Raw genomic sequence first — 12,339 nt, 5'->3', positions numbered from 1 at the left:
GAATAAAAGCAGAACCAATTATAAAATATACAGCAGACAGTTATGCTCATTCCATAGGTTTCGGACTTCATAAAATAAAAGGAAGTTTTACACAAACTTTTAGTGAACAGTCCTCAAAAAGACTGATCACAATCCTTTTAGCTCAAAAGAAATATGCAAACTTTCAATAACCATTTTATTACTTAAAAACAAAATATTGTCTACGATTTTGTTTTCTTTAAATGTATATATTTCTAACAAACATATGTTAATCACACTGCAAATGTTTTCTATGCTGCAGTTTTTTAAATAATTCCAATTCTAAGAACTTACACAACAGAAACACCCTTGTGACATGAAACAACAAATCCATCTCAATATGTTAAAAAATAATAGAATCTTGAGTAAGATAAAACAGCAAAGAATGTCTTGTTAAATTTAACTCATTTGTTTTAATTCAGCAACTGATATGCAACTTTAACATTTATTAATCTTAAAAAACTCGTATTTTCTAATCGAAACTATATACGAGTCACAAATTTCATTTTTTATTTTAAATAAAATTTAACAACTACAGAAATCTGTTAGTCATGAACCTAAATTCATATCCTGTCAGTACTCAATACATCATATTACAGCTATTAACCACATATTTTATCTGACGTTCTTCAATAGTACCTCGATGTCACAAGAATATTTATTTCACTATGTACATTAAAGCTAACTGGATATTTTTTACTTATACGTGTCCATATGATACTTTGTTATTCATTCAGAAGTATGCTATTTTCCAGCATTTGTATTTAACACACTTTTGAGCGCATCACAAATTCAAAGTTTCGTTTCATTTTACAGTATACTTACAAAACAATCTTACGTATTCAGTTATCAAAGGACCTTCAGTTATAATTTCAAGAAACTCTTCCCTTCAGTTTTGTTGCAATGAATCCACCGGACCATTTTCAAGTTTATGTTTTTCTCCTTACAGATTATCCTGTTGCCAGATGAGATGTGAATTTTCTTGTTGCTACACGTTCTTTCTCCGTGGAATGGTGTTTGATGTTGGCCTTGGTTTGATACACCTAGGCTGACGTTTTACCCCACATCGAACATAGTTGAAAGCAATGAGGTTTCTAAGCTCCTTAGTTGAAAGTTTCAAAATATTTTACAAAGTAACTTAGGGCCCTAGTTACCGTCGATCTACTCGACAAAAAGAGAGTCTCATGTCATCGTCTCGATCATTACAGAGATCGGCAAACACAGAGTCGGTGTTGGATCGGCGCGTCGGAAATGTTTCCATCAGCTGTGTAGCTGTCTGACTGTCGTTTTAGAGCTAAACTGAAGACGGCGGAGGTCACGCATAATTTTTGGAAGTGCATGGAATGGATATTTTAATTTCTTAAGATTTGCAAAAAACTCGGGTGTTTCGCTTATTTGATGCTAACGATTCTACATTTATTGGATAATTTCGACTCTTTATCAATAAATTGAGGGGTCTAATCTGGACACCGGTCGAGATCGATATCGGAAAACCAGTCGGGATTCTCTTTCCACTCGACAGCAGAAGGGAGAGCGAGTCTAGCCCCTTCAAATTCCGTCGGCGGAAAGTGAAGTGCAAATTCCGTGCGGAAGTGACGTTTATTGCATAGAAACCAGTCTATCTCACCTCTACATTGCTCCAGGCTCAGGGAAAGGGGGTAGTTTATTGTCAAAGGGGCTGTTTCGCACGTGCTTATTACTGAGGATGGAGGTAGGAAAAAAAATCGAGTTCGAGTAAATGGTGAAATTTTTCGAAAAAATACGCTGCTGGATTTAGTAAAGAGTATGGGGGAAAAAATGGGGAACGTTAATGGATATTTTAAACGCAGAAAGAAATAGCATTTTCAAAACTTCAGGTATGTGAAGAAACGTAAACATAATTTTACGTATGATCTTTTGCAAAATGGAAATTTTCTAAAAGGTTACATGTTTGTAAACTATTTTTTAACAGGAATTTTAGGATTAAAATACATTATTTTGTCTGAAAAGGTTTTGCAACAACGTCGTAAGTCAAATCATTGAAATATAGCACTGCGTACGCGTGTTTAATATTCCTAATGAATTTGAATAAAAAAAATTTAATTTTTAGCAACCCATGATTATATCAATAATTTTACTTATTCAGGAATTATACCTATTACGTAGCTACAAATATACTATGTATCGTAGATACCAATAAGCAGTGAGTAAAAGTATAGCAAACTTTTAACAAAAGTAATAGGAAGAAAAATTAAAAAAATTAAATAACTATAAATTAAATTATAAAACATATAATCTTGCACGCACACACACACACACACACACATATATATATATATATATGTCATAATAAAAGCAAAGGAAATGACGGAGCACTGTAGATGCGTAGTTATCCTATATTGAAGAGGAAGTAATCTGATTGCGTCGTAAGCTAATGTGTTGACTTCGTAAATAAAACTTGGCAGTAGAAGCGATTTTAATTCCATTTTTATTTCCAAATGATATTTGTGGCCACAATCACTTGGCACTCTAGTCGTGCCTTTCCACAGAAGATTTACATTTTTGATATTGTAAGGATAGAAAGCAAGCCAGCGAAATTACATTTTAGCACGGTAGAGAGCAAAAGCTGAAGTGCGTAGTTATGAAAGATGGAAGTACGTGAAGAGAAAAGTTTTGGTTTACAAGGTCAGTTTCAGTTCTTAATTATTACGTCATCAGAGTTGCGCGGGCCATAGAGGGATCTAGAAATGACGCAACATATTCCTATTTATGCCCTTTTTATGTCGATCCCACTAGTGGCCGAGCGGTAAAATCTCCGAACACTGGCAGTGAGGTCCGAGGTTCGAATCCTGCGAACGGGCTGGACGCATGGGCGTCATTACCAATGTATCTGTCATAATGACAGATATATCATTGGTAACTTCCAGAAGCATAGACGTTTAAGGCACAGAAAATCTGTTTTAAATATATATATATAACTGTATAAATATATTAACAGATGCAGTGAAAGAAATTGCAGTACATGTATATTTTTACCCTTTTTAAATCGATCCCAACAGCGGCCGGTAAAATCGCTGAACAGTAGAAATTCGGTCCAAGGTTGGAATCCCGCGAACGGGCTGGTTGCATGGACGTTTTCGTGGTTTTCCCCATGTGTTACGTGTATGCGAGCTAGTTTTCCTTAGAATGTCCTCCACGAAGGCAACCCTCACTTTAGGCAGATAGCCCTCGAGGCTTTGCCGTAATTACATAAAACCAAAACTAAGCACTTTTTAGATCTGAATAAATATACACAAAACTGATGTAATATCTAAAAGTAGACCACATTAAAAAATCTGATAACTAATTATAAATCTTGCATTATAATATTGACAAGAATTTAACCGAAAATTACATAGGAATTTAACTTGTTTTACACAGGAGATTCTAGAAACTATTGGAAATTGACATTGATATCGGTACAGTTAAAATTACTTAAATAAATTTTTTAACTCAAAGCAGTTTAATGTAAATGTTGAATTTAGGATGTGCATAGTTTGAATTACATACTGCATATTCTTTAATGCATGTCTAATGTATTACATTTTTATACACTATAAATTCAAATAAAAGTAGAGGGAAATTATAATTTAAAATATAAAATTTCAGAATTTATAAATTACTCATCAAAACATGAAATTAAGTACATTGATATATACATTAGTTTACAAATTACAATTTTAAATTAAAAGTATGCACCTCTTCTTTATATGTGAAATAGGAAAACACCAAATATATTATTTTCACTAAAATTTAATTAAGGCATTGGTAATGTAGAATAAATAAATAATGTAGAATCATCAGCATCAAATGCGTTATTTCTATAGCGAAATACTCGAGTTTTTCACAAATCTTAAGAAATTAAAATATCTATTACGTACACTTTCAAAAATAATCCTTGACCTCCGCCGTCCTCAGTTTAGCTCTAAAAAACGACAGTCCGAAACTTAAACGGCAGCTGTTCTGCTGACGGACAAATTTCTGACGCGTCGATCTCTGTAATGATCGAGACGATGACACTAGACTCGCTCTCTGTCGAGTAGATCGCAAAAAGCGACCCGTTCTTCTATCTCGACGGTGTCCAGACTAGGGCCCTGAAGCCATACTTTACCGAAGCATCCACATCAAAGACAGCAATAACTCCTGAATTAATGGTAAGGAATAATTCACTTGTTTTCATATCTGTATGAGGTAGGGTACGAACTGCGCCAAATTTGATCAAAGATCCTCCTCCCCCTGTTTTCTAATCCACCAACTGCGTGACGTTTCCTGTCCCCTATTTCTTTCCCAAGAAAATTGGGTGCTACAAAAAGTCATTTATCGCCATTAATGGGACATTCTATTGACACTGCAAGTCTTCATTTTCGTTTATCAATATTGTAAAAATTGTGCATGCAAAACAAATATTAATTTAAGGTCTGGCGTATGCTAAAGTAAAAATAAATTTCTTTTACACCCATTTTAAAGTTTTATGCTGCTTAGAGGGATGAGCCAGATCTTTTTTATTCTCTGTAAGAATTAAAAACTTTCCAAGTTGTAGATTTTAATCGCTGATTTATATATATATATATATCACTTTTGAATAGTAAAATTGATAGATTAATGACATACACAAAACTGATATATAATCAACGTATCAAATATCGGATTTGTAGGCCACCTTAAATAAGTTTCTTATCTAGATAAATACTAACAAATCTTCTTAGATAGCAGAATGGTTTTAACTTTCAAATTTACCATTTTAGGTAAACAGTTCTAATTTAATTAAAAAATTCTCTTTATTAAATCTAAAAATTGGACGTCTTAAGTCGTTCTAAATTCACTCTAATTATTGCAATATATTCACGTATTAAGCTTTCCATTTTTAGTCATTGAAGTTATTTTAAGGTTATTTAATTTTGTTACAAATTCTATATTCTAATACTAGAAACGTTTAAATATTTATTCTGTTTTCCACCTGTTGTACTTTGGCATACATTTAATTTCTAATACACATTTAATTAATAAATTAATAATTATGAGCATCAGCAGAATTTTCATAATTAAGTAAAAAAAAATCAAACTCCCTTATATTTATATCCTGGAATTTTCAGTTCCCTTTTAATACATTCCTTTTTCTCATACTGTTGCACTGTACTCAAGTTTTCATGTATGTAGAATTTACATACTAGTTTGCTTTGTATTAATGCGAATCTATATTTAAATGATAATTTTTACAAATTCTTGCATCACAACTCTAGTTAATAGAAGATGTTTCTAACACCTTGGCAAAGCTTAATCTTCAGCATGTAGCTTATTTTCCAACCTAGTTTCAGGCTGAATTATTTGTAAAATTAATTACTTGAACTTATTTATTAGCAGTGATGGTTGCTAAATCACGCTAATAATATTTCTAACTGTTGTAATTTATAACAGGTTTCATACACATTTCCTTACATGAAAATTAAGGACTTTTAAGGACCATCAAAGAAAAAATTAAGGACCTATCAGCAAACAAACAAACAAAAAAAAATAGAATAAAGCAATTATACATACAACCGACTTCATGCTTGTAATTTCACTTTAAGAAACTAACAGAAGTGTGTATTATGTACTATTATTAAATTCAATTTAATACTTACCATAAAACAATTTTGAAAATTAAACTAACTCCCTACAAGTTATAAAGTAGATAACATTAATTTAGGAACATAATTTCTTTAAAAACATGTATAAGTGTATTTTACACTAATAACAGCCACTAGTTTAGAGATTTACATGATTATTATTAACTTATTTGATATTTATTTAAACACAGTCAACTACTATTATAATCACAATGTAAGAATATTTTGCAGATTAAAATAACTGATTTGTAAACATACAATTTATTTCCTTGATTTTTTGAAAGATACTAGAATAATAAACTGTACAATAAAAGATACAAAACATTTGTGCTTTTTTTAAATCTGAAATCTTTTCAGCTATTTTAACATCTAATTTATTTATGTCTATTTCCTTTTCTTTAACTATTCTTCCAATTTCATTTGCTTTGATAAACAAATCAATGTTCATGCTGGTCTCAGCTTCATCTACTAAAGCTATCAGGTTCAATGTTCCGTCTTACTTTCTTCGGGAACATGCAAGGACCTGACTCGGAACAGAGAGCTTACTAAAGCTATGTTCAATAACTGTCGGAAGTAGACAGGATACACAAGAAGGGTATACAAAACCCTTTATTTTTCTCCATTTACAATAATTTCCGTACTTCGGAATACAAAGACCCACTACTTGTGGTCTAAACGTAAGAATATAAAAATATAACTAAACTCTAACTTGACTTTGAAATAATAAACGTGGAAGATTGACCTTATATTAACAGGAAGCCGTATGTAGTACAGAGAACTGTTAACACTACAATACGTTTAAAATTATCAAGAGGATTAAACCTCTGGCCTGGAAGGCAACCAGAAACTGAGTAAAACTTCTAAGGCAAGCGGCCTGCTTCGTCTAACTCCTTCCTCTCTCTCGCTTGGCAAAAAGCCACAACTTAAGTACTTGGCGTTCGCCAGACAAATTTTGCATAAATAAGTTAACGCTTATAATTCTGGCCGGAAGTAGAAAATAAGAAGTGATAGTAAAGATTTAAAATAAAATAAACGTTAGTAAAACTTAAGATCCTTACATACTTCCCGCCAGAGTTAATTAGTTTGAAACTGAGGTCTAAAACGACCTTGTTGAAAACTTTTAGCTCTAGAATCTAACGCGAGGCCAATCTTTTACAAACAATTTTCACTAGAAACTAGAAATTTAAAAAAAGAGATTTGTTTTTACAATAGCAGCTCCAAGGACACGCAATTTTTTCATCTGTACTGCATCTAAGCAGGAGCTTTTTATTCAAATCTGGTACCTTCCAGAGATCTGGAAGGAAAACTAGTTTAATGAAATGTTACACAATGAAAAATGGCAAGTAACATGCATATTTATATTTCTCTTAACATTCTTATTTCATTCATGACTATTTTAATTATCTCTCCCCGTGCTCTCTGACATGTGTTGTAAAAGAACACCGAACACGAATGTGTTTATGTATACGTGTTCAACACTTCCTCCTATCATCAAAACACTAACGTGTTAAAATTCAACATACCAAGACCTCGTAACACACCCTAACTTCAACTCTAAACCCTGAGGTACTATTCTGAAAGTGGCTAACTCTGAAGTGTAGCGTCAGAGAGCTTAACTACATTCATTCAACCTTTAACACATATTCACCACAATTTAGTCTTTTTACAGTCACACGAATAAAAAATTTTTTAACATTACTTTCACTTTTACCATATCACGGTATTTCTAAACATTGAAAATAACAGTTCACATTGTATATAAGAACATATTAACATGCCGTTAATTTTTCGCATTTGAAAACTATTTCTTAACATTTAAAATAACAGTTCACATTGTATATAAGAACATATTAACATGCCGTTAATTTTTCGCATTTGAAAACATACATTAGTAGTACATTGCTAACTTCTATTCTTTTCAAAGCAAGTGCCAATTCTTTCTACATTGAAATACTACATTTCAAAAAGTCTTTCAGACTAAAACTTCTTTCTTGCCAGAATGTTTTAAATAAAATTTATACAATAACTTTTACAATATTTAAGTATTTACACATCGCTATTATACATTAACTTTAGTTTTACGCGCGAGTAATTGAAAAACATAATACCAAAATCGGTAACAACTCATTTCTCGCCCTTTTGGCGATAAAGGTAGACCTCGCATGAGGTAAAACTTCTTGAAATTTGCCACTTGCAGTAAGAATGAAAGATTAACTTAAGTTTGCAAAGTAACATAAAATTTTTACTTATCTTTGTGATATTCGGACATTCTTTTCTGAGCCCAGTCTTGGAAGGTAGCGCAGATTTTCGTTTGATTTATCCTCCTTCTTGTGCGGGCTCGCCCTTCAGTGCCTTCCTCTAGAAGCTTTCTTTTTTTTCCAGTTCGGTCACCCTTGAATACCTTCTTTTTCGCCTCTGCCTGTGGTCTTGGCCGTTTGATGGCAGCTGGTCTTGGCGGAACCGGGAGACTTCTTTCGCGTTCCTGCTTGGACCTCGTTGCTGGCCGTTCAAATTTTCCTTGTAACTTTTCCTCCGCCGCTGGTGGCCCTTCCGCAGTTCGGCGACATTTGCTGCGGAGAGTCCTGTCGGATGAGTAGATCTTCCGTTTTAGAGCCGGGTTATAGTTGCCGTCATTTCTCCTGGCTCTCTTTGCATACGTCGTCCTTCTCCCTTCTTCATTCTGGGGGTGTTCGTGAGCTCTCTTTTCTGGACGGTGGAACGGCTTCTTTTTCTTGTTACCTTCAATTTTCCCGCGGGAAACTTTCTTTTCACTTGCTCCTGCCTCTTAATGGCTTGCCCTTGTACTTGTCGTTGTTTCAACTCTGGAGCTTGTGCCTGCAGTGTCTGCCGTGCCGGATCCTGCAAAAGATCTGTAAATATATGCATTTTATTACGATCATAGTAGGGTTTGATTTGATCAATGTTTGCGGAGCAGGTTTCACCATTCTTGGCTTTTAACACTACTACAGCGTGAGTTATTTTTTCTATGACATATGGTCCTTCAAATCGTGGAAAAAATTTGGTAGTTTTATCTTCTGGTGCTGAAGAAAGTGAATGCTTAATTTTTAATACTTCATCCCCTACTTTATAAGTTACTCCCCGTCGTTTCAAGTAATAATATAGCTTTTGTTTTCTCTGTGCTACTTCAGTATTCTTTTTTGCTTCTTTAATTAGTTTTTCTATATCACCCATTTTAAATTCTGGGGCTCTTTGTTGCACATAAAATAATTTATCTAACGGCGTTTTAATCTTTCTGCCTAAAAATAACTCAGCAGGAGTTTTGCCCGTTGTATCATGTTTTGCGGTCCTAAGGGCGAAAGCAAATTCATTGACATAGTTATCCCAGCTTTTATGAAAATTTTTAACATAACTACGGATAATTTTCACTATATTTCTATTGACCCGTTCCGCTATATTTGACTGCGGCCGATACGGGACCATTTTTAAATGACGTATGCCCAGTTTTTGGCACATGTCTTCAAATACATTACTTACAAATTGAGGACCATTATCCGATATAACTTTTAGGGGCGCCCCGTATTTTAAAATATATTTATTTAAAATAGAATCAGTAACTAATTTCGCGGAGGCTCGTTTTAAGGGAACAATTTCGGTCCACTTACTAAAATGATCAACCATAACAAGGAGATACCGACTTTTATTTAACTGACTTTTTGGGAAAGGGCCCAATAAATCGATGCCAATTATTTCATTTGGAAATTCGGATTTAATACTATTTAGAAACCCGGCCGGGCGGAAATTAATATAATTAACTGCTTGACATGTTGGGCAGGACTGGACATACGCCCTTGTTAACTTTTGCAGTTCAGGAAAATAGACTGCCTCGCATACGCGTTGGATAGTTTTTCGAATACCAGCATGAGAAGCTAAAGGGCTGTCATGGAGCTCCTGCAGGATATTTAATCTAAGACTAGCTGGGATATCACGTCGAAATTCGTTGTTGGAATTCGTAGTTTTTGTATAAAATAATAGACCATCTATTAGTTCGTAATGGGCCGCCCTATTTCTTATCGCCACAATATCTTGGTGGCTAAAATTTTCAGCATCCTTTAAATACTCATAAATGCTTCCAAACTCAGGATCCTTACCCAGTTCGGTTATTACAGTTTCTCGGGAATTTATTGTACATGCTGTGAGCATTGCCACCTTTACAGTATTACCTTCTTCATCTATTTTAATTCTGGATAGGGCATCTGCTACGATATTTTCCTTTCCGGGGTATGCTTGATTACCAGATTATATTCTTGTAGCTTGAGTGCCCATCTTATTAACCTTGGGGATAAGTTTTTCCCTGAGTACAATCTAGTTACCGCCGCATGATCAGAGTACACTGTTATTGGCGCCTTTCCAAAATAGACTCGGAACTTTTGCACTGCTAACAGAACTGCAAGTGCCTCTCTCTCGGTCGCGGAATAGTTTCTTTGTGTTTGATTTAAAGTTCGGCTAAAAAATGCCACGGGCTGCTGATTTTGCGAAAGTACCGCTCCTACCGCATAATCCGAAGCATCCGCTGAAATTTCTAAATTCTCATTCTTTTCAGGAAATTTCAACACCGGGGCTTGCGTTAATGCTTGTTTTAATTTTTCGAAAGCACTATTGGCTTCGGCCGTCCACGAGAATCTTGCCTTTTTCCTTTTTAATTTTAACAATGGTTCAGCAATAGCTGCAAAATCTTTTATAAAGGACCTATAATATGAACAAAGTCCTAGAAAAGAAGAGAGCTACTTCGCCGTGTTTGGAGTCGGATACTTTTGTACAGCGATTATTTTTAATTCGTCTGTCTCGATTCCTTTCTGAGATATTTTGTAACCTAAATATTTTAATTCAGGGGCTGCAAATTTGCACTTTTCGACATTAACTTTTAGACCGGCCTCATTTAATAAAGAAAACACCTGTCTTAAATCCTGTACATGTTGGTCGAGATTATCACTAGTAATAATGATATCGTCTAAATAGATAAATGTGGACTTTCAAAGAACAGGCCTTAACACAATGTCCATACATCGCTGAAATGTTGCCAGTGCCCCTGAAAGGCCAAACGGCATACGCAGCAGTCTTAGGCACGTCCTCAGGCCTAACCCCTATTTGAAAATAACCAGTCGTTAAGTCTAAAGTCGTCATATATTTGGTGGATGTTATGTTCCTTAGAATTTCTTCCTTAGAATAGGTAACGGATATACCGGATATTTAGTTATGGAGTTTAATTTACGGTAGTCATTTGCGAATCTCCACCTTTTTGGATGTGTCAAAGGATAGTCATTATTTTTCTTACATAAAACCACCGGGCTAGCATAACTACTTGAGATGGGCGTTATGATCTTTTACGTAGCATATCGGTGATATGCCATTCTATAATTTTTTCCTTATTCTTATCATACCGGTATGCTTTGTGGCGAACTTGCATTGAATCTCCGGTGCCAATACTATGGTTAGTAACCTGAGTAAATCCTGGAATATCACTAAATAACGAAGCAAATTCACTTACCACTTGTCGGATTCTTCGTTGCTCTTCATTAGGCAGGTGGTCAAGGTTTAACATCGGCGGTTCAGCCTTTTCTTCACGAACTGGTTTCATTGTCAGCTTAAGGGACGCTTCATTAAAATCTAGCGTTGCTTGTGCCTCTGAAAGAAATTCTATTCCTAAAATAATATGTGCTTGCAGATTCTTTACTATGAAAAACATAACCTTTACTTGTTCGTCCTTGATACGGACATACAGCGGTAATTTACCTATACACTTACATCTTTCTCCTTGCGCAGCTAACACTGTCGTATTATCCGAATTATACATACGATATTTACGAAACTACTTCCTAAAAAAATCTTCTGCCACACAGGAACACTGCGCGCCTGTATCCAGGAGTGCGGTGGCTGGGATATTATTCACCAACACTTCAATCTTCGGAAGAGTCAAATTTTTCACCATTACTGTATTTAACTTGAAGGAAGAGGGGTTTTCGTGGCCTTCGGATTTCCGCACCCTCCCGTCAGCAGAAATCCGTTTTAGTTTAAATTATTTTTCATTTCCGTGCTTTCCTTCTTTTTCCACTGGCCTTGAGACTTTTTTCCTGGATTGCTATTGAACTGTCGACGTTCGCCGGCTGTTTTTGAACGCTCGGGTTTCCTTGCCCACTGATTCGCTTTGCTTCCGTAGCCGTGTGCTTGAGTTTGCTGTAGTCTTGGCGCACCAAATTGGTTTCGCTGTTGATATTGGCGTCTTCTTTCAATGTCCGCCGTTCTTCTACTTTCAAACTGGATTGCTAGCTCAAATAACTTTTCCAGTGTAGTCGGATTTCTTAATTCAATAAAGTCTTGCACTTGGGGCAGTAACCTCGGCAAAATCACTTGAATTATCTCAGGATCCGGACGGTTTCCATACAAGAGTTTGAAGACGTGAATTTTTCTTAAAATAAAGCTTGAGAGATTTTCGATTCTTTGCTGATATATACTGAAAAGTTCCGTTTCTAATTTCGCACGATCCCTTACAACAGGGAAGGCTTTTAGTAGGGCAGTCTTGAAATTTTCGTAAGTATAGGTGGGACTTCCTGCTTGACCCAAGAGACTTCTGCCTATACATTTGAACCAATTAAGCGCTTGGCCCTTCAAAGCGCTGGTAGCTAAGGTAACGTTTTGAAATTCGTGCACGGGGTAGAGCATGAAGTGGTCATCCAATTTT

General features: G+C 35.1%; 1 protein-coding gene across 3 annotated transcripts in view; it reads right to left on the bottom strand.

Moving 5' to 3' along the window:
* Bap111 (Brahma associated protein 111kD) overlaps positions 1 to 1,000 on the bottom strand; it is a 70,027-nt gene extending 69,027 nt beyond the window's left edge. For 2 of the 3 annotated variants that reach the window (XM_035359814.1, XM_035359816.1), the window contains exon 1: positions 844 to 1,000. The gene's annotated coding sequence lies outside the window, so the exon portion shown is untranslated. The remainder of the gene's footprint in view (positions 1 to 843) is intronic. The other variant, XM_035359815.2, reaches the window with a different exon arrangement.
* Between the last annotated feature and the right edge of the window lie 11,339 nt (positions 1,001 to 12,339).

Source organism: Stegodyphus dumicola, chromosome 1, assembly GCF_044657685.1.
Source record: "Stegodyphus dumicola isolate Sdum_Otavi_A_Nest chromosome 1, ASM4465768v1".
Taxonomy (NCBI): Eukaryota; Metazoa; Arthropoda; class Arachnida; order Araneae; family Eresidae; genus Stegodyphus; species Stegodyphus dumicola.
The sequence above is the reverse complement of the archived record's forward strand: the minus strand, read 5'-3'. Positions and strand labels throughout refer to the sequence as shown.